This window comes from Mobula birostris, chromosome 18 (genome assembly GCF_030028105.1).
Source record: "Mobula birostris isolate sMobBir1 chromosome 18, sMobBir1.hap1, whole genome shotgun sequence".
Classification (NCBI taxonomy): Eukaryota; Metazoa; Chordata; class Chondrichthyes; order Myliobatiformes; family Myliobatidae; genus Mobula; species Mobula birostris.
This window is the reverse complement of record NC_092387.1, coordinates 50,965,360-50,986,755: the sequence shown is the minus strand read 5'-3', so window position 1 is coordinate 50,986,755 and position 21,396 is coordinate 50,965,360. Positions and strand designations below refer to the sequence as shown.

General features: G+C 40.2%; 1 protein-coding gene across 6 annotated transcripts in view; it reads left to right on the top strand.

The window, feature by feature from the left end:
- p4ha1b (prolyl 4-hydroxylase, alpha polypeptide I b) overlaps positions 1 to 21,396 on the top strand; it is a 98,995-nt gene that overhangs the window by 16,768 nt on the left and 60,831 nt on the right. For 2 of the 6 annotated variants that reach the window (XM_072282664.1, XM_072282658.1), the window contains exon 1: positions 6,776 to 6,884. The exons of 3 other annotated variants lie outside the window; for them this stretch is intronic. The gene's annotated coding sequence lies outside the window, so the exon portion shown is untranslated. Of the gene's footprint in view, positions 1 to 6,775; positions 6,885 to 7,864; positions 7,989 to 21,396 lie in introns of those variants that run through there. One more of the 6 variants, XM_072282662.1, reaches the window with a different exon arrangement.

Below are 21,396 nucleotides of genomic sequence, written 5' to 3'. Positions count from 1 at the left end.
GGTTGAAGCTTCATTTGTGTATATTGGCTTCTACATTGAGTTTTTGGAGAACTCCTTTTTGAATATTGTATCAATTCCTAATAAGCAGACCTCATCTTTAGGGTTACTGCAAAACAACAAATTTCACATCCTACATCGGTGATAATAAACCTGATTTCGATTCATCAGCTTTTGCTCTAATTTCCGTAAGTATATTTGTAAGGCATTTGACAAGGTTCCACACGGTAGGCTTATTCAGAAAGTCAGAAGTCATGGGATCCAGGGAAGTTTGGCCAGGTGGATTCAGAATTGGCTTGCCTGCAGAAAGCAGAGGGTCATGGCGGAGAGAGTACATTCGGATTGGAGGGTTGCGACTAGTGGTGTCCCACAAGGATCGGTTCTGGGACCTCTACTTTTCGTGATTTTTATTAACGACCTGGATGTGGGTTAGATGGGTGGGTTGGCAAGTTTGCAGACGACACAAAGATTGGTGGTGTTGTGGATAGTGTAGAGGATTGTCGAAGATTGCAGAGCAACATTGATAGGATGCAGAAGTGGGCTGAGAAGTGGCAGATGGAGTTCAACCCAGAGAAGTGTGAGGTGGTACACTTTGGAAGGACAAACTCCAAGGCAGAGTACAAAGTAACTGGCAGGATACTTGGTAGTGTGGAGGAGCAGAGGGATCTGGGGGTACATGTCCACAGATCCCTGAAAGTTGTCTCACAGGTGGATAGGGTAGTTAAGAAAACTTATGGGGTGTTAGCTTTCATAAGTCGAGGGATAGAGTTTAAGAGTTGCGAGGTAATGATGCAGCTCTATAAAACTCTGGTTAGGCCACACTTGGAATACTGTGTCCAGTTCTGGTCGCCTTACTATAGGAAGGATGTAGAAGCATTGGAAAGGGTACAGAGGAGATTTACCAGGGTGCTGCCCGGTTTAGAGAGTGTGGATTATGATCAGAGATTAAGGGAGCTAGGGCTTTACTCTTTGGAGAGAAGGAGGATGAGAGGAGATATGATAGAGGTATACAAGATATTAAGAGGAATAAATAGAGTGGACAGCCAGTGCCTCTTCCCCAGGGCACCACTGCTCAATACAAGAGGACATGGCTTTAAGGTAAGGGGTGGGAAGTTCAAGGGGAATATTGGAGGGAAGTTTTTTACTCAGAGTGTCTGGTGCGTGGAATGAACTGCCTGAGTCAGTGGTGGAGGCAGATACACTAGTGAAATTTAGGAGAATACTAGACAGGTATATGGAGGAATTTAAGGTGGGGGGGGTATATGGGAGACAGGGTTTAAAGGTCGGCACAACATTGTAGGCAAAGGGCCTGTACTGTGCTGTACTATTCTATGTTCTATGTATATAAATCTCATCTGTCTTCGCACTGTCCATAGACATAACAATGTATGACATGATGTACTGATGTTTCTGTGTGGTCCATAATTTAAATCAGCTTTAATATCACTGGCATGTGTTGTTTTGAGGCTATAGTACATTGCAATACATAATTTTAAAACTATATTATAGTAAGAAATATATACAAAAAGTAACTTAAGATGCAAAAAGAGAGCAAAAATTATAGTGAGTTAGTCTCTATTCAGAAAGCAGATGGTAATGGGGAAGAAGCTGTACTTAAAATGTTGAGTGTATATCTTCAGGCTCCTGTAACTTCTCGATGAGGGTAGAAATGAGGAGTGTGTATGCCGCAGGTGTTGGTGCTGGGCCTGCAGTGTTTACCATTTACATTGATGATTTGGTAGAGGGGACTGAGTGTAGCATAGCAAAACTTGCTGATGACACTAAACTGAGTGGAAAAGCAAATTGTACAGGGGATGTGGAGAGTCTGCAGAGGGATATAGATAGGTTAAGTGAGTGGGCCAAGGTCTGACAGATGAAATACAATGTTGGTAAATGCAAGATCATCCACTTTGGAAGGAATAATAGAAGAGCAGATTATTATTTAAATGGTGAAAGATTGCAGCATGCTGTTGTGCAGAGGGACTTGGAGTGCTTGTGCATGAATTGCAAGAAGTTGGTTTGCAGGTACAACAGGTTATTAAGAAGGCGAACGGAATGTTGGCCTTCATTGCTAGAGGGATTGAATTCAAGTGCAGGGAAGTCATGCTGCAACTATACAGGGTACTGGTGAGGCCGCACCTGGAATACTGTGTGCAGTTCTGGACTCCTTACTTGAGGAAGGATATACTGGCTTTGGAGGCAGTGCAGAGGAAGTTCACCAGGTTGATTCCAGAGATGAAGGGGTTAACCTATGAGGAGAGATTGAGTTGCTGGGACTATACTCTCTGGAATTCAGAAGAATGAGAGGGGATCTTATAGAAACATTCAAAATTTTGAAAGGGATAGTTAAGAAGTAGGAAAGTTATTTCCATTGGTAGGTGAGACTAGAGCTAGGGGACATTGCCTCAAGATTCAGGGGAGAAGATTTAGGACGGAGATGAGGAGAAACTGTTTTTCCCAGAGTGGTGAATCTGTGGAGTTCTCTGCCCAGCTGAGGCTTCTTTACTAAATATATTTAAGATACAGTTAGATAGATTTTTACATAGTAGGGGAATTAAGGGTTATGGGGAAAAGGCAGGTAGATGGAGCTGAGTTTACGGACAGATCAGCCATGATCTTATTGAATGGCAGGGCAGGCTCAATGGGCCGGATGGCCTGCCTCTGCTCCTCTTCCTTATGTTCTTATGTCCTGGCTGATGAGAGTTCTTAATGATGGATGCTGCCTTTTTGAGGCATCGCATTTTGAAGATGTGGAGCTGTCTGAGTTTGCAACTTTCTGCAGCCTTTTCCGATTAAATATAACCAAACTAAATATAACTGGAACATATGTACTGATTAATTATGCAACTTTCTGCAAGCTCAGAATTGCCAACAGAAGAATATTTGTTTTCCAGTATTTTCAAATCCTGTACGTCTTCAGAAGTTCTTTTACCTTAGAATTTCTTTTTATCAAGAATGCTGCAAAATTTTGCGGTGAGTTGCCTTAATTAAAAATTACACAGTGCTTGCTTATTCTGAAGTTGTTTCTCTTTTCTACGTCTTTGAATGAGAGACAAAGTGAAATAACAGCATTGCCTCACTGGTGAAATTTGATTTTGATTTCCCTGCCCTTCCCTTCCTTTCACACTTTCCCACCTCCTGTTATCCTGGGAATGGGGTGAAATGGCTCCATGTTGCTGCCAGGTAGAGGACTGCAGCACTTTAATTCAGTGATGGTGAAAATACACGTGCTCATGTCCAAGTCATCATTCCATCTAACTTGAAAGCGAGCTGCAAATAGTGAGATGGTTTGGCATGCAGTTTTCTATACATTAAGTTCTTGAAAGCATTTGTATTGCTATGTCAGGAAGCAATTATTTATCAGCTGTTATTAAACTCCACCTAGCAACACAAGATACTTCAATCCTCAGCAGTTGATAGTAATTGCCTTCAGATCCTATACTTGCCTAAACTGCCTTCTGCTTACCTAATATTCTAAACTACAGCTGTCAACTTTTATTCTGTTAAGAATTCCTTACTGTCTTTAGAAATGCACATATTTCAGAATTAAAATGGTTAAAATCCAAAGGTACAAGTAGTCAAGTGCAGAATTCTAGATTGCCCCTTTTTGCTTGCATGTAGACTTGCAGGATAATGTACCCAGTATGATATATAAACGTTTTAGTCTATTTGTTAATGTTTAATTTTTGCTAAAGGTTCAAAATGAGTCTAGTGATTTTTCAAATATGCCAGTCCTCAAATAAATCGTTGAGTTAGACAAATGCAGAACTTAAATTCCTCCATATTGATTAACACACACAGAATGCTGGAGGAATTCAGCAGGCCAGGCAGCATCTATGGGAAAAACAGTACAGTCAACGTTTCGGGCCAAAATCCTTCGGCAGGACTGGAGATAAAAAGTTGAGGAGTAGATTTAAAAGGTGGGGGGAGGGGGAGGGGAGAGAGAAACACCAGGTGATAGGTGAAACTTGAGGGGGAGGGATGAAGTAAAGAGCTGGGAAGTTGATTGGTGAAAGAGACAGAAGGCCATGGAAGAAAGAAAAAGAGGTGGGGGGAGGGGAAAGGACCACCAGAGGAAGGCGATGGGCGGGCAAGGAAATGTGAGGGTGGGAAAAGGGGATGGGAAATGCTGAAGGGGGGGTGGTGAGTGGGAGGCATTAACAGAAGTTTGAGAAATCAATGTTCATGCCATCAGGTTGGAAGCTACCCAGACGGAGTGTAAGGTGTTGTTCCACCAACCTAAGTGTGGCCTCATCACGACAGTGGAGGAGGCCATGGATTGATATATCGGAATGGGAAGTGGAATTAAAATGGTTGGCCACTGGGAGAGCCTGCTTTTTCTGGCGGATGGGGAGTAGATGCTTGGCAAAGCGGTTTTGCAATCTATGTCAGGTCTCGCTGATATTCAGGAGGCTACACCGGGAGCACTGAACACATTATATGACCCCAACAGACTCGCAGGTGAAGTGTTGCCTTTCCTGGAAGAACTGTTTAGGGCTCTGTTATGGTAGTGAGGGAGGAGGTGTAAGGGCAGGTGTAGCACTTGTTCCGCTTGCAAGGATAAATGCCAGGAGGGAGATTAGTGGGGAGGGACAAATGGACAAGGGAGTCGCATAGGGAGTGATCCCTGCGGAAAGCAGAAAATGGGGGGGGGAGGTTAAGATGTGTTTAGTGGTGGGATCTAGTTGGAGATGACGGAAATTACGGAGAATTATGTGCTGGACGTGGAGGGTGGTAGGTGAGGACAAGAGTAACCCTATCCCTGGTAGAGTGGCGGGAGGATGGGGTAAAAGCAAATGTGTGTGAAATGGAAGAGATGCAGTTGAGGGCAGCGTTGATGGTGGAGAAAGGGAAGCCCCTGTCTTTGAAAAGGGAGGACATCTCCTTTGTTCTAGAATGCAAAGCCTCAACCTGAGAGCAGATTACTTTCTTTTGATACCGCAAAAATATAATTTTTGTTCATTACTCATTTTAACAACAATTCAGTTGGGCTCAAATTAACTTGCATTATCACAATACTAGAATTTATAACTGATGTAATCGTTGATCTGATTTCCATGTTTTGGTGCCTTCAGAATCACAATCAGATTTAATATCACCAGCATATGTCAGGAAGTGTGTTTAACTTTGAGCGTGTGCCTTCATGCCTCTGTACCTCTTTGCTGATGGTAGCAGTGAGAGCAGGCATGGCCTGGGTGATGGAGATCCTTAATGGTGGACACCCACTTTTTGAGACATCACTTTTGACATCCAATGCCACCACACACAAAAAGTGACAATATCTCAAACGCTTCTTCCTATTTGTTCGAATTGAATTGACGTTATTTCTTACATCCTTCACATACATGAGGAATAAAAATCTTTACATTACTTCTCTGTCTAAAGGTGCAATGTGCAATCATAGTAACTTATAATAATTTATAAATAGAACAGTCAATGTAACATAAAAATCCACTCATGTCAGCGTGAATTAATCAGTCTGATTGCCTGGTGGAAGCAACTGTCCCAGAGCCTGGCTTTTATGCTGTGGTACTGTTTCCTGGATGGTAGCAGCTGGAATAGGTTGTGGTTGGGGTGACTCGGGTCCCCAATGATCCTTCGGGCCTTTTTTTCACACCTGTCTTTGTAAATGTCCTGAATCATGGGAAGTTCACAACTACAGGTGCGTTGGGCTGTCTGCACCACTCTCTGTAGAATCCTGCGATTATGGGAGGTACAGTTCCCATACCACGCAGTGATGCAGCCAATCAGAATGCTCTCAGTTGTGCCCCTGTAGAAGGTTCTTAGGATTTGGGGGCCCATACTAGACTTCCTCAGCCGTCTGAGGTGAAAGAGGCTTATGTAATCTTGAGTTTAGCTATCTCTTCATTTGTAGCCTCAGTTCTGCTTTTTGTCTTGTCTGTCTGAACTCTTGACTGTAAGAAACACTTGATTTTAAAAGACCCCTGCATTTCATGACTTGTTCAGGTAAGTGCCACACCAAGAGAGCGTTAACAGCCAGAGGACATGTTTCTAATTATGTTAGTCCAGAGAATACATCCTTTGAGCATTCTGGAAAAAGATTGGATTATTGTAATGGTCTCATCTGGAGACCACATACGTGTAGTGGATGGCAGCAACTTGGTCGGTTCTACTTTGGATTATCAATTTACATAATATGATCAACTTTTAATTGAGTGAAATCTAATAACTTAGGGGAGGAGCTGGAGGAGTATGATAGTATAGTGACAAACTGATTCATTTTCCAGTGCCTTGGACTAATCTATAGAAATTCACCACCATGTTAGATAGATAATTTAAATTGTTATTAAATGTGATATAAAAGGTAAGTAATAATAATAGCCATGAAGCTTTCATGTTGTTCTGTCTCAACTTACTATTAATGTATCTGAGTATGTGACTCCAGTTGACCTTTAATTGCCCACCTGACCTGGCAAGTCATTCAAGATCAGATAAGGACGTCAGTCTATTTTCATCAGATCCCTTTGAAAATTATCCAGTGTTTAACACGTAATGAATGATACAGAAGTTAAATACACCAGACTGGTCAGACTATCTTGGGATCTCACAGCTGCACTAACACCTAATGAAAATCAGCCAGAAATCTTGTTTGTGGATTGCAGAAAACTGTTCGGATTCGAGATTCTGTGAACGACACATCAAATTTACGCGTTTGCATTTCCATTAATCTTATTTTAACCTCCTCCCCCCTCCCCCACGCGGCATAAAAATTGTGATGTACGTGAAAGAGTTAACGGCTAGACCGACTGAGTAACTCCCATCCCGTACACTCAGGCAGAGCTGTGTGTGTGTGTGTGCTCCATCCCCGCTCGCCTCTCGTACCCCCGGCACCCAGTCCGCTGCGCAACACGTCGGCCGTTCAACAGGTAAATATCGAGAAACTTTTCTCCTCTGCCCCTTCCCTCTCCCTAACCCGACCCTCCGTCCCCCCATCTCTCCAGCTCTCACCATGATTTGATTATCATTTGGCGTCCTATCCAAGCGCCCGTGGATTACTCGCTGTCCTTTGACTTCGGCCTTGCTCGGAGCGGCGGGCGTGATTTTTGGTTTTTTAGTACTTTATTGTTTTATGTGTTTGTTTGGTCTTTGCACGTCAAATTACTCGTCTTTAGCACCGCATGTTCTAGCACGATCGTTCTAAATGTCCGATAAAGGACGAATAACGTCGTCCCACAATTTTAAAAAATGGATTATTGGAGTGTCGTGATTGTCTTGGCTCTAACATTTTCGGGGAACTATTTTTTTCTTGGTTTAATGAACAAAGTACACAAACATTTTACCGTCTTTTAACGGCAGAAATAAAGCATCCAACTTGTTGATATGATCATTAAAGGTGGCTATAGTATTGGTGGCAATCAAACAGTAATTTTAACTTTCGTGTACTTTTAACTACTCTGGGAGTCTGTGTAATTCGGCCACCCCTACCCCCCCCCCCGCGTTAGATATTTGCTGCTTCTTAGCATGGATCGTGTTGGGGTGGGGAGGGGGAAGGAGGAGGGAGAATACGTGGCAACTCTTTCTCTCCCCCATAAGTGCTGCTCTCGCCTTCTGACCCCAAGCGATGTAGGAAAGTGCACGTACTCTGCAGAGCCTATTTGGAACTTGAGCCCAACCCCGCCGCTTTCCACATCTTCGGCACCATAAAGCTCTTCCCACTTCTCGTCTCCACGCATTAAATCAGAGATGTTCAGAATTGATGAACTCTTAATCATCCAAATGGAACCTAGCCACGTTGCATCCGTACTTATATTTGTAGTCATAATTTAACATCTCAATAAAGAGACTGGCTGTAACTGTGCTACCTTGCCTTCCTACAAGCATTGTCAACTCTTTTGGATTTTCCTTTTATTCCTGCTATCCTACAATGGTTTTCTCTTGTTTGTGATCCTGTAATGGTAGCGTTAACGCATGGAGACAACAACCACAAAATTCATCACATAATCCCTTTTAAAGCAAAGTTTTAATTGATGGTATGTAAATAACAATTTTAGATTTCTGCTATTTATATTTGGTTCCATCGTTAATTACAGCATAGTTTCAATTTGTATTGAATTATAATGTATAGATATACATTGTCAATTGAATAATTGGATCAAATGATTCTGGAGCTATTATGTGAAAATGTAACCTTTTTAAAAAAAAAGTTGCAGAACTGTCATTATATTGAGGGGTACAAAAGTGTATGTGCATATGAGTTCTTCACTTTGAAGTATCATGTTGTGAATAGAAATGGTATCACACTTTTAAAAGAAAACACTCCTCGGAAGTGTGTGATCCATATTTTCATCATTGGACAACTGCACTGGTGGCATAAGTGAGCCAGCTTCAACATTCTGGAGAGCTGGCCCATTGACATTACAGACCTACAACATCAGAAGCAATTAATATAGCACAGTGAGATGGGTCCAGTTACAGAGCAGAGTTAGCAAAAGTTCTATCTAATCTATATAATATAAACAGTGTGCCTGTTTAAATTAACTAGTTTACTTGCATAATGGAATTTCTTTCCCTCTACCCTTTGTATTTTATTCCAGCGGAGTTAATGTGAGCTCGTTAGTGTCAAAACTACATTCACAGAACTCTAAAGATTTTAGTATTTTGATATTTGTTCAAATGTCCTCTCTGTTTAAAGGTTAACAAAATTATTTCAAGAAAGCATGAAGGTTACTTTCATTACATATGTGTCTGTGATAGAGGAACGGCCATGCTTAAATGACACTACATAATTTAACTGATTAAGTAAATGATTCAACTTGATTGCATTGTTAGCACTCTTGCATTTTAATCTTTTAAGTTGTGAATCTCAAATTGCAATCCCAGAAGAGTCTTGGAAGTTTGAGGACTTGTCACCTCTCAGAGGAGATACTTGGCCAGGATTGTGTCTACTGGTTTAAATGGATGCCAAAGGTCCAATGATGTTTGGAAGGATGTCCTGACCAATAATGTTCTCTCAGCTAATACTGCCAAAATTGACCAGCTCTTTGTCACTTATTGAGGCATCTTTGCTGGTTACATCAAATTAACTCCTTATCTCTGAGCAACAATTCCATTTGAATTTTACCATGTTAGTGTTTTTATATGCATATTGCTATGGTTGAAATTATATAAATTTATCTCTTTCAAAAATAAAATTAATTAAGATATGAGAATGAATATTTTAGCTGATATGTCTATGTTTGAAGTGCTGCATCTTTTGTGGTAAAAGAGAAGGACAACCTGTATAATCGATAAGGCCAGTCAAGTAAAAGAATATCAATGTTGCTAGAGTTCATTCAGTATGGGTTTGGCTAGATACCCTTACTCCAGACTGCATTCATTAGTATTTAGTGTTTTTTTTAAATAAGGAGTCTATACGATCACGGCCAGTATGTTTAAAATTTAACCCAGATGGAGCAGGCAGGTTACTTTCAGGAGGATGTGGTAAGAAACTTAGAATACAAATGTAGGAAGAAAAATGCAATGTGTTTAAAGATTGCTGAGTTGTGATACACTAGAGGTAAAATGTATTACATTGGAACTGATGAATGTGCAAACAGCCTATCTTACCACTGTGACCAAATAATAAACTATTGCTGATATAGGTTGTGAATAGTCTTTGTTTTAGCTCTTAAGACACTCATGAACCAGCCAAGATCAAAAAGAATGGGAAATATACAGGTATTTCAGGCTCTGGTTCCAGCCACAAACCTGTGTTCTGGGTCACAGCCTTGGATCAGCTGCGGGTCTGGATCTGGCTGTCCTACCTACAGTCCAAGCCCCCAGCTCACATTCCAAACTAATGAATTTTCATAAGATTTCTGAATAATCAGATGCAGATCATCAGTTCTACTATTCTCAGCAAGTCTGTGACAAGGGAAACAATCTTAATGTTTCAAGTTGTGACCTTTCATCAGAACCTGGAAAATGAGGAGGAGTGGAGAGAAGGGAAAAGGGATAAAACAGAAATCAAGAAAGTAGCAATGGTGCTGGCTGGGAGATGGGTGGTGAAGATTTGTTAATTATAGATGATCTGTCTGGAGGAGATATAAATAGATGAATGAAGAGAGATGTGGTATGGGAGGGGGGATGGAATAACATTGCCGGAACTATGAGAAGCAAAACACTGCAGTTGCTGGAAATCTGATAAAGTTGGTGTTGGAAATGTCCATCAGCCAGGCACAGCATGAGTGGAGGGATGAAACCTGATTTAACTTTGCAGATTAATGACCAGTTATGATACCATTTGCAAAGGCTGGTTATCTGAAGTGTTGACTTCATTGTTGAATCCCAAGGGTACATAAATAGGAGATCAAATGATTTTCCTTGTGTTTATTTTGCCCTTTGTTGAAATGGTTTAGGAAACCGAAGACAGAGAGGTCAGAGTGGCAAGCACTATGACGAAGAAGTAAAATGAGAGACAACTAGAATCTCAGGATCAATCTTGTGGACTGAGCAGAGGTGATTTGCAAAGCAGTCGCCCAGTCAACACTTGGTTTGTCCAGTGTAGAGGAGACAACATAGAAAGCATGTGATTTGTAAGAAGTATGAATGATTTGCTGCTTCACCTAGGAATGTTTGGCTCGCTAGATTGTGGGGTGGGAGGTGTGGAAGTGAGAGATGTTTGGCATCTCCTGCAGTTTCATTGGAAAGTGCCATCAAAAAGAGCCAGAGTGATGTCAAAGTTGTAAAAGAGACCAGAGAGTCGTAGATGGAACTGTTATTTAATGCTGAAATGGGAGAGTAAAGTGTGCCAAATATCACATTTAATGTGATGGAAATTGTAGAAAGGTATCTTCCTGATTATAGAGGGTTAAGGAGCAGATTGCGGTAGAAGGGGAGCACAAGGGAAACACTGTTCTCACTCAGAGAGGGAGAAGGGGGTGAATGCTGAAATGTGGGTGATGGAACATATGTAGACAAATGCCCAGTCAACCATGGTGAATGGAATGACATAATGAAGGAACAAAGAAAACATTTTGGAAGCTCTGTGGAAAGTGTGGTCAGCAGAGAAACTAGGTAAATGAAGTGGGATCTTTTAGGTGCTGTAGTGAAGGTAGTGATGGGAATCTCTGGGCTTTTGCTAGTAGTTTGTTGCTAACCTATCCACCTATTTTAAGGAAAAGGAAAGAGAGATGGACCATGTGAAAGTGAGATCATGGTAACAAAGCTAAGGACATTTTGGAGCTCGGTATGAATGCAAGAAGCAGCATCAAGACCATCGCTGTACCAGAAAATGAGCTGAGGAAGGAATCCCAAGTAGGATTGTTCTTCACATCCAACAAGGAGACAGCATAGTATGTACTCCTGCAGGTTTCTTTATTCATACCTTTTGATTTGGAGGCAATTAATAATGTAAAGGTGATGACTGTAAGTCCATGAAGGTTAAAGAGGATGGTCATGGTTAGCATCTGTCCAAGAAAGGGTTGGAGGGCTTTAAGACCATCCTTGTAATGGAGGGTGATGTAGAGGGACTGAATGTCTAGGGTGAAAATGAGCGTCTGAAAGCTATCAAAATGACAGGAGATGTCAGATGGATGAGAGAACAGTCGGGGGTCAGAGAAATTACCGTGGATCAAGAACATTGAAACAGCAGGCTTACTAAGCAGTGCAACTTTTGGAGGAGTTGGAAATGGGATGTTCATGATTGGGGTGTTCAGGGTTGAAACTTTCATGACAGCATAAGAGGGAATTGGGTGATATTAACTGTCTGAGAGACAATAACTTATAGGATGACACTGATCCTCACAAGTTTGTGTTCAGTATCATCAAACAGTGGCATTTTTGTCCATATTCATTCCAGTCTTCTCATTAGGGCTATACCTTTGAAGACAATATTGGATTGGTCCATAGTGGTGAAGTGCAATAACTCCAGAGAAGGACGTTAGTGAGTAAGTGCAGTGTTACGTGGGTTATAGCAATATGTAGGTGAACACAGAATAATAGAACAGAGGGGGAGAACCAGGTTGAAGAAAGCATTCTCAATTTGTTTTGACGAGTCCTACCTAAAGAAATGGCCATTGACACAAAGATGGCAGAAGAAGACTTCGACGTTGTGCTGGACTTGAAAAATTCACTGAGATAGGGAACATGGCAGGATAAAGTTAGGGCCTCTGGATGACAAGTTTTTTGGGATCGATGAGAAAATCAGAAGGGATAATGGAAACATGTTGAAGAGTATTACTGTAAGGGAGATGGGGGGGTCAGAAAAATGAAAAGTGAGAAAGATGCACAAGAGTATTAGAATTTGATATGTTGAAATATGCTTGAAAGAAAAAAAATGTTTTTAAGTACTGAGTGCAGCAGATGATGAATTTGGAACTGCTGGCCAAGGCAGCTTTGTGATAGTGAGGCAATGCTGATGGAGAAAATGATGAAGATTATGAATATGTTGGAACAGAGATTCAAACTAGGCTGATTACTTGAAAATATTTGCTATCATGGGTAGATCTGAAATGTAGTGAGTGGAAGCTGGATCAGTCAGTTATTTATTTTGTTTCGCAATACAGCACGGAGTAGGCTTCCGGCCCCAGAGCCACGCTGCCCCAGCAACCCCCTCCCCCCCCCAACAATCCTGATTAACCCTAACCTAATCACAGGACAATTTACCATTTAACCAATCTGGTACGTCTTTAGACTGTGGGAGGAAAGCAGAGGACCCAGAGAAAACCCACGCATTCCACAGGGAGGACGTACAGAGTCTCCTTATTGAACTGCGAACTCCAGGACCCCCAAACTGTAATAGTGTCATGCTAAGTGCTACATTGGGCTTTATAATTATTGTGAGTTATACTGTTGTATCCATAAGCATTGATTTATGCATAGTTACACATCTGCTTCTGCACTGAAGTAATTGTAGCTTATTTAGCTTTCCTTTGAACATTTGTATTATCTTCCAACAGTAATTTTGCCCTTTCCATTTTGAGAAGGTTCCAGTCTGGTTTGTGAATGGCAAAAGGCTTTTATGGCATTAAGGGAAGGAATGTGAGACTGTAAATTTGGTAGTAAAGAATAAATATTCAGTAACAAAATCTTTGCATTGCTGCATATGGGGGGTGGGGGGAGAAGGAACATGCAATGGCAGATCATAGTGAAACCAACAGCAATCTTTATTGAACAACAATACTAACCAGTTACAACCCAATATTCATAGGAGCCATGGACCAAGAAAGTGGACAGTTTAGGCTTACCACCCATACATGTGATCTCTGTCACCCAGAAAACAAGGGAAGCAAGTGCCTGGCAGTTGCACTATCTTAAAGTTTTGTCGCTACATGCTGAGACCCTTCATCCAAAACATTGTCCATTTCCCTCCACAGATGCTGCCTGACTTCCTGAGTTCTTCCAGCAGTTTTTTTTGCACCTGATTCTAGCATCTGCAGCTCTGAGAAGTTCAATGGGAGAGGAGCTGTTCTGATATATCCTTTTGGTTGGGAAAAATCCTATTAAAGTATTTCAAAAAGCCGTTGCTTTGAGTGATGTGATAGGATTTCCTAGTATCTAGTTTCGGATGCAAAACAAACAAGTGATCTGGTTATTTATTATGTTGTTGCTGTGGACTTGCAATGTGCAAAATGTTTCTTAGTTTCTTTCCCAGAAGTAATTAGCTTTCTTAAAAACACTTTATCATGGAAAATCTGAATCCATATCTTTCAACACTCTGCTGCCCTTCCTCACAACACAACCCTCCTTCTCTACTTGTATGCTTGCTGTTAGGATAATTATCTTCGGGTGCAGTTGAGTGGGGGTAATAGAGAAAAGAAATTGATTTATGGAAGTCTGGTTGCACAGATGTTTGTACCCATATCATATTGGTAGTTCTGCTTATTTATTATTTCAAAGGTTAATTTTATTGTCAAACTGTGCATGTACAACTCTGATATATGTCTTCTCCAGATAGCCATGAAATACAGAAAAACCATGGGAGTTGTTGAAAGAAAATACATCACCCCATCCAATCGAAAAAGAAAAAGCTACAAAACTCGCAAACCCCAAACCCCCACTCCCTCCCTCACACAAAAAAACAGATCACACATAAGGAAAACAGAAGCTGGAACAAGCCCCCCAACCCAACCCTCACACCAAAACTAACAGATCATCCATCTGGAAAAAGGCAGCTAGAGCACCAAAAACCCCAAACCCTTAACCCTCTCCCTCGTGAAAAAGAACAGTGACAATAGCATCAAACCCCAACCCCTTTCTCGCACACAAAAATTAACAGATCGCCCACACAGAAAAACACCAGCAAGAACATCAGACCCGAAAATGGTACTATATTTATTATTTGTATTCTGCTCATAGCGTTAGAGTTCATCACGTAAACCTTACTGAATTAAAAATATGTAATTGAAAGTAACAGCAGCCTCAAAAATGTAAAATAAGTAGCATGAGATTAAAGTTTTAGCTTTTGTTTTGGAAACCAAGCTATTTCTCTGGCATTAAAGTTTGCTTTTGGAGAGGAAAAATTATACTAACAGTGGCCAGGATCCTAGTGAGAAAATTGAAGTTGTCGTCCATGTTCTTTGCAGGGATTGATGTGGTTGAAACATTTGAACAGATGATGAAAAATATTCCCAATGAAAAGTTTGTAAATCCATTCTGAATAGACCAGAGCTGTCATTGATGGGTTGAGTACAATCTGAACTGAACTTATTAGCTAGATTTTGAAGTCTGTAGCTCAATAGAGAAGGTTATTCATTTCTTCTTACAAAGAACAGACAATGTCCTACTAGAGATAAGCCAAAAAATTTCTACTCAAACATATTTATTCATGCAGAGTGAATATTTAGCAAGTTTTCTAGCATCTCAATACTGGAGTTACAGTATTCTTTGGAAAAAGAATGGGTCTTTTAGCCCTTGAAATCTCTTGAATCATTCAGTTAGATTATTGTTGGTCTATACTTCAATTCCATTTACTGATGTTCTAGAAAGTTTCAAATCATCCATAACCACAATTATTTTGGAGGGAGATATCCATGTTTCTACTTCCATTTGTGTGAAAAGATGTATGATTTTAATTGTGAATGTCCTAGTTCTTATTTAAAGAGCTTCATATTCATTCAGCAGAGAAAATAATGTATTGGTCCTATTGAATTTTGTTATTCTAAATGTTCATATTGGATTTTCTTAATGGCCTGGCCAGTATGTGAACTAGGGGACAGAGCGAATAAGGAACAGCTGGGTCATGAAGCTTTCATCTCAGCAACAGGCCAGGTCTAGGCTGTAGTCATGTCTGCCCCCTTTGTTCGTGGCACCTCTTTATCAGGATACTCCTTTATTTCTTTCTACCTCATACACTTGTCATTGAATGTCAAGTGTTAAACTGAATATTGGTCCCAGTAGTCAGGTTGTCCCTCTCACATTCCCACCTAGCATCTGTTTATTCCATTCTGCAGTCTTCAAGGATCAAGGACCAACTTTATTCACATTTGCACACATTAGGAATTTGCTGTGGTGTATTGATGTGACATACGACAAAAAACAGCATTCAACGATTATAAGAATATAAAGAATAATACAAAATAAGCTGAGAGGTTAAGGTACAGATATTGAATAAAATATACATAAATACTAGATCAACTGAAAAGGCAGGGTGTTGGTAACAGAGGCAAGGGTTGGGCCAATTTTGCTCCTTGTTCCGCAGTGTTTACTCCTCTCTCCATGGTGCTGAGGGTGTGAGACTACTTCGGCTGCTCTGCGCTCTAGGTCTATGGACTCTATTTGGTTCAGAATGCTGTTGCTTTTATTGCTTGCGTGATTTGTGTTTTTTTTTTTCTTTGCGCATTGGGTGTTGGTCTTTTTTAATTGGATTCTTTGGGATTTCTTGCTTTGTGGCTGCCTGTAAGCAGACAAGACTCAAGGTTGTATAATTTGTATATGCTTTGATATATTCTGTGAATCGTTATAATTTACAATATAAACAGCATTATAACAAGTGTCTTAAAGTGTTTACAGTGCAGTGACTGAGGTGGGGGTTGGCCAACTAGAATGGTTAATCAAATTAACTGGGGGAAGAAACTTTTAAAGTGGTGTGAGTTTTTTGTTAGCAGCCCTATAGCATTTTCCCAAAGGGGGCTTTTAGAAAAGGCAGTTTGGTGGATGGGTAGTGGCTTCAATGATTTCTTCTGCCCATGTCGTTGTCCTGGACACACAAGTCCTGCAGTGATGATAGGTTGCAGCCATTGACCTTTTTTATTGACCTTACAGATCGCTGTACTTTACCACAATGCAATCAAAAATTGGGAGTTCAAACCCTCCTCTAATTCTTCAGGCGGAGCTCTGCATGTTGCATCCTCACTGCATATAGTGCTCTCTGATAAGATTAAATGTTTTTAAAAAAAATGCAGATGCTACAAATTTGCAAATGGTGGAAATAGTCATCAGGTTGAGCAGCAGCTGTGGAAAGAGAAATAGAGTTAGTGCTTCAGGTTCATAACATTCGGAATATTTACAGCATTTTTCTTAGAAGCGATTAAATGAAATTTTTCTATGTGACTATAAACTAAACTTATCTGAGGTTTTGATAAGTGTTAAAGGAGAAAAGATGTAAACAAAGATTAAGATCATTCTCAACCAAAACTCAAAATCTCTGGTAGGATATTATGACCTAACCTAATTTACAGATTTAATCTATATTGTCCTATGGGCACTGTACGTAAGTTGTTTGTTACTTTTGACCTTTTAATTTTGCTGTGGATCTTAATTATTTAACCTCTCTGCCTATGTTATTTGGTCTCCTTGCTGCATAGAAAATGGAACTAATAGATGCTGTACAATGAGATTTACAGATTGCGTGGCTTTGCCTGTACATCATTGCCAGATTACCAACTGCTTGAACAGCTGTTGCTTTGCATAATTAACACTCATCTGTCAATAGGCTGCCATTGCTATGAAACTTTAACCACTGGCAATAGTTCACTGTCTAGAGAGGAATGATGTAGTTAAGATTGTAGCAACACATCAAAGTTGCTGGTGAACGCAGCAGACCAGGCAGCATCTCTAGGAAGAGGTGCAGTCGACGTTTCAGGCCGAGACCCTTCGTCAGGATTGTAATTAAAATTGTATTTGCTTTATCATTGACATCTACAATGAACTTTCTCCACTAAACATCTATAATGGAAGACTGTGTAGAATAAATGGAAATCCTGGAATCTTCAACTTTTAAGGTCTCTTTGGCAACCTGTCTCCTGCCCCACCCAGTTGTGTACACTACATTTAGTGCCAGCATGATTGCTGAGATGGTATCCTAGTCAGTTGTCAGTCCACTTGGGTTCCAGATTTGTTGTTGGGGTCTGGTCCCCGAGAAGCCATCCCTTTCACAAGGAATATTTGCTTTTAGCTGGTGTTTTGATTAATATGTGCCAACGTGTTTATTACATGTCTTTGAAGTCAGATCCCTTTCAAGTTTCATTGAAGTTTAACCTGTGCCAGTCTATGTCATTGTTATTTGAAGGCATAGGAAAGGACTTGCTGAGTGACAAGGTATGTGCGGACAGTGAGAAACTGTTTGATGTCAGTTTGATTTCTACTATGCAGTGGCTAAAAGGGACAAGTGTACTAGTACCCCAGTCCTGACGAAGGGTCTTGGCCTGAAACGTCGACTCTGCTTCTTCCTATGGATGCTGTCTGGCCTGTTGCGTTCCACCAGCATTTTGTGTGTGTTGCTTGAATTTCCAGCATCTGCAGATTTCCTCGTGTTTGCGAAGTGTACTAGTACACAGGCATACAAATTGCCTTAGAGTCATGCACAGAAACAGGCCCTTTGGCCCATCTAGGCCATACCAAATTGTCATTGTGCCTAGTCCCATTGACCTACACTGGATCATAATCCTCCTTTTCCCTCCCATCCATGTACTTATCCAAACGTATTAAATGTCGAAATCAAATCTGCATCAGCCACTTCCTCTGGTAGCTCATTCCACACTCACGCCACCCTCTGAGTGAAAAAGTTCCCCCTCAGTTTCCCCTTAAATATTCCACCTTTCACCTTTAACCTATGACCCCTAGTTCTATTTTCATCCAACCTCAGTGGAAAAAGCTTACTTGCATTAACCCTATCTATACCTCTCATAATTTTGTATACCTTATCGAATGACCCCTCATTCTACACTCTAGGGAATAGAGTCCTGACCGAGTCAGTCTTCAACGTAAAGCAAAGTAATTCTCTTCACCACATACTAATCTTGACTGCATGTTGTGTGTTCAAATGAAAGTACTTCGCTTCAAGCTCAGTAGTTAAACTTTAGTATGAAGATAGAATTACCCAAACATTCACTGTTTAAATAAAATTCAGGCTGTTTCCTTTTCACATCTTACATTACCATTTTTGTGCCAGAATGAATCCAAGTGCATTCCACTTGATTGTTCTTGCCAACTTATTAGGCCCCATTTCATAGGTCGGCGGATGGGGTTGGTTCTGTTGTCTGTGGGCCTTAATTGCTGTAAATAAATGGCAAGAAGTGAATTCTCCATGCATTTATTGAAGTTTATTTAGTGAAAATAATTGGCCCACATGATTACCTCATGAAAGTTTAGATTACATCTCCTTCTGAAGATTGAATGTTAAAAATGCTTTCTTGGTATACCATTGGTATAAGTACCAGTATTGACCTCAATTTTGATTTGTGAACTTTTTTTTTATCATCAGTCAAGGATTCCTGGATAGGTCAGTGCATTGAGCACTAACAGTCTTCTGTGGAATTTGGATACGAGAGAGTCATGAAGCCAGAGAATTTCACAGTACAAAATGTCTTTCAATCCATTGCTACCCTTACGGAAGCAGTCTGGTCCACTGATATCCTCATGAGGGAATTTGCCTTTTTTTTCCCTAGTATGCACCTGACTGCAGTCCCACATATGTAGTAAGGGCACTCAGGAATGGTGAATATATTTTGATCTTATTAATGATGCCAAGTCCTGAAAAAAAAGATCTAATCCACTGTTTTACCCTTCATTTGTAGCTTCATATAATTCCTTAGCTTTAGATTTCCAGTTTCCCTTTAAACAGCTATGGTTTCTTGGTTCTTGAATACCAATGAAACTATTCCCCAAAGGTTGTGGAGGGATTTAAATTTCATTCTTTGGACTAGTGGTCCAAATTTTTTGATGCTCCTGCTGCATTCACTTTAGTGTGCACCTCTACCCTAATATTGTATTACAAAACCATTTTGTAAAACCACATCTCAGTTATTACGAGATTGCTGGTAACCAAACACTTCCATTTGTATTGTATTTGAATTTGAGGTGAGATTTAAGTGATTAAGGAGGAGCAAAATAGATAGGATGATTTATGTAATCTCACTATAACCAAACTACATACTTTGTAGCCTACTTTGTCCCTAACACCCCTCCTCCTACACACATTAACTAAAAAGAAATGTAAATTGCTCTTCAATGTATTAATTAATAACAAAAACTGAATAAATTAGTATTGAATATCATTAAAATAGAGACCAGCAAAGAATGCCAAGCATGATTTCTGTATTAACGATAGCCTTCTGTTACGCAATGCAGTGCTATTCAGTTTTTCAGAATTGGGAAGTACTAGTTTTGAGAGGGTGTTACTGGTATATTGTTATCTGAGAGGAGCCAAGATAATTACAGTTTTATTTCTATGAATGAGATCATGAGATCAAGGAGAGAAGAAAACTGTCAGCACCATTTCTCGCAGTCTGGTGGTGCAGAGACCATTTCTGTTCTCATTTATAAAATTAGTTGCTTTTACGTACTCCTCGTGCAAAAACAGAAGGTTGGCTTCTCACACAAAAGCATTAACTGAACGAAAAACTAATTACTGTGTTCCCCTGCATTAGACAGTTCGGGCAATGTATATTTGTCCTTATGGAAGTCCCATCACTCAAAATATTTGACATATAGAATAAAAATTAACTGGTATGGAATTCATGTGAGACTAAAATAACTTAAAAAAAATGCAAAATACGAAATAAGTAAACATCATAATTCTTTCTTCAAGGGTTCACTATTTTGGTCACAGCTCCAAATATCATACCTGTACATGAAAAGTATGTAAGGTGCAGTCATTTCATGTGGATTTTGGTAGCCTCCTCGCTCAGCTCCCCTCAGTGAGAAACCAGACACTTACAAGCTGCCAATCAGAGGTTAACTTCCCAAATGAAAAATACTCATCCACATGTTGCCTTATCAGAGTATAATTTTCTAAAATTCATCAGTGACCAGTTACGTTCTGACTGAGGGGAAAAAAAGTAGATCTATACAATGTATAATTAAGATTGGACTAGGATTGAAATGTAAACTTTAAGTAAGATTTAAGCATATACTTGCCACATGAGTGGGAGAAGATATATCTGGAATTTCAAATATGATTATAAGGTAAATAGTTAAAGCTATTTGTGCTTAAAATAAATAATTTCAGGAATAATTATAATCTTAAAATTTTAAAGATTGTGATGAATTACTAAGAAAAATGTAACCCATCATAAGACCAAAAGACATGGGAGCAGAATTAAGCCACTCGGCCCATGGAGTCTGCTCTGCCATTCCATTTTGGCTTATTTATTATCCCTCAGAAAACCCTATTCTTCTGCCCTCTTCCCATGACCTTTTATGCCATGACTAACCAAGTACCTATCAACCTGTGCTTTAACTCATTGACTTGGCCTCCACAGCTGTCCATTGCCATGAATTCCACAGATTCACCGTCTTCTGTCAAAAGAAGTTCCTTCTCATCTCTGGTCTAAATGGACATCCCTGTATTCTGAGGCTGTGTCCACTGGTCCGAGACTCACCCGCTATAGGAAACATCTTATGCTCATCCACTCTGTCTAGGCCTTTCAATATTCAATAAGTTTCAATTAGATTCCCCCCCTCATTCTTCTAAACTCCAGTGAGTACAGGCCCAGAGCCGGCAAACACTCCTCATACATTAACCCTTTCATTCTTAGAATCATTCTCGGGATCTTTTCCAATGCCAGCTCATTTTTTCTTAGATAAGGGGCCCAAAACTGCTCTCAATACTCCAAGGGTGGTCTAACCTGTGCCTTGTAAAGCCTGAGCATTGCATTCTTGCTTTTGTAACCTTTTGATATGAATGGTGACATTGAATTTTCCATCCTTGCCACCAATTCAACCTGCAATCTGCTCAAGGACTCATAAGTTCCTTTGCTCCTCTGAATTTTGAATTTTCTCCCTGTTGAGGAAATAGTCTACACCTTTAATCCTTCTACCAGAGTGCAGGACCATGCACTTCCCTGCACTGTATTCCATCTTCCACTTTTCCCATTCTCCCAATCTGTCTAGGTCTTTCTGCAGACTTGCTGCTTCCTCAACACTACCTGTCCCTCCACCTGGCTTTGTATCATCTTTAACCTTGGTCATTAATCTATCAATTCCATCATCCAAATTATTGACATATAGCATGAAAAG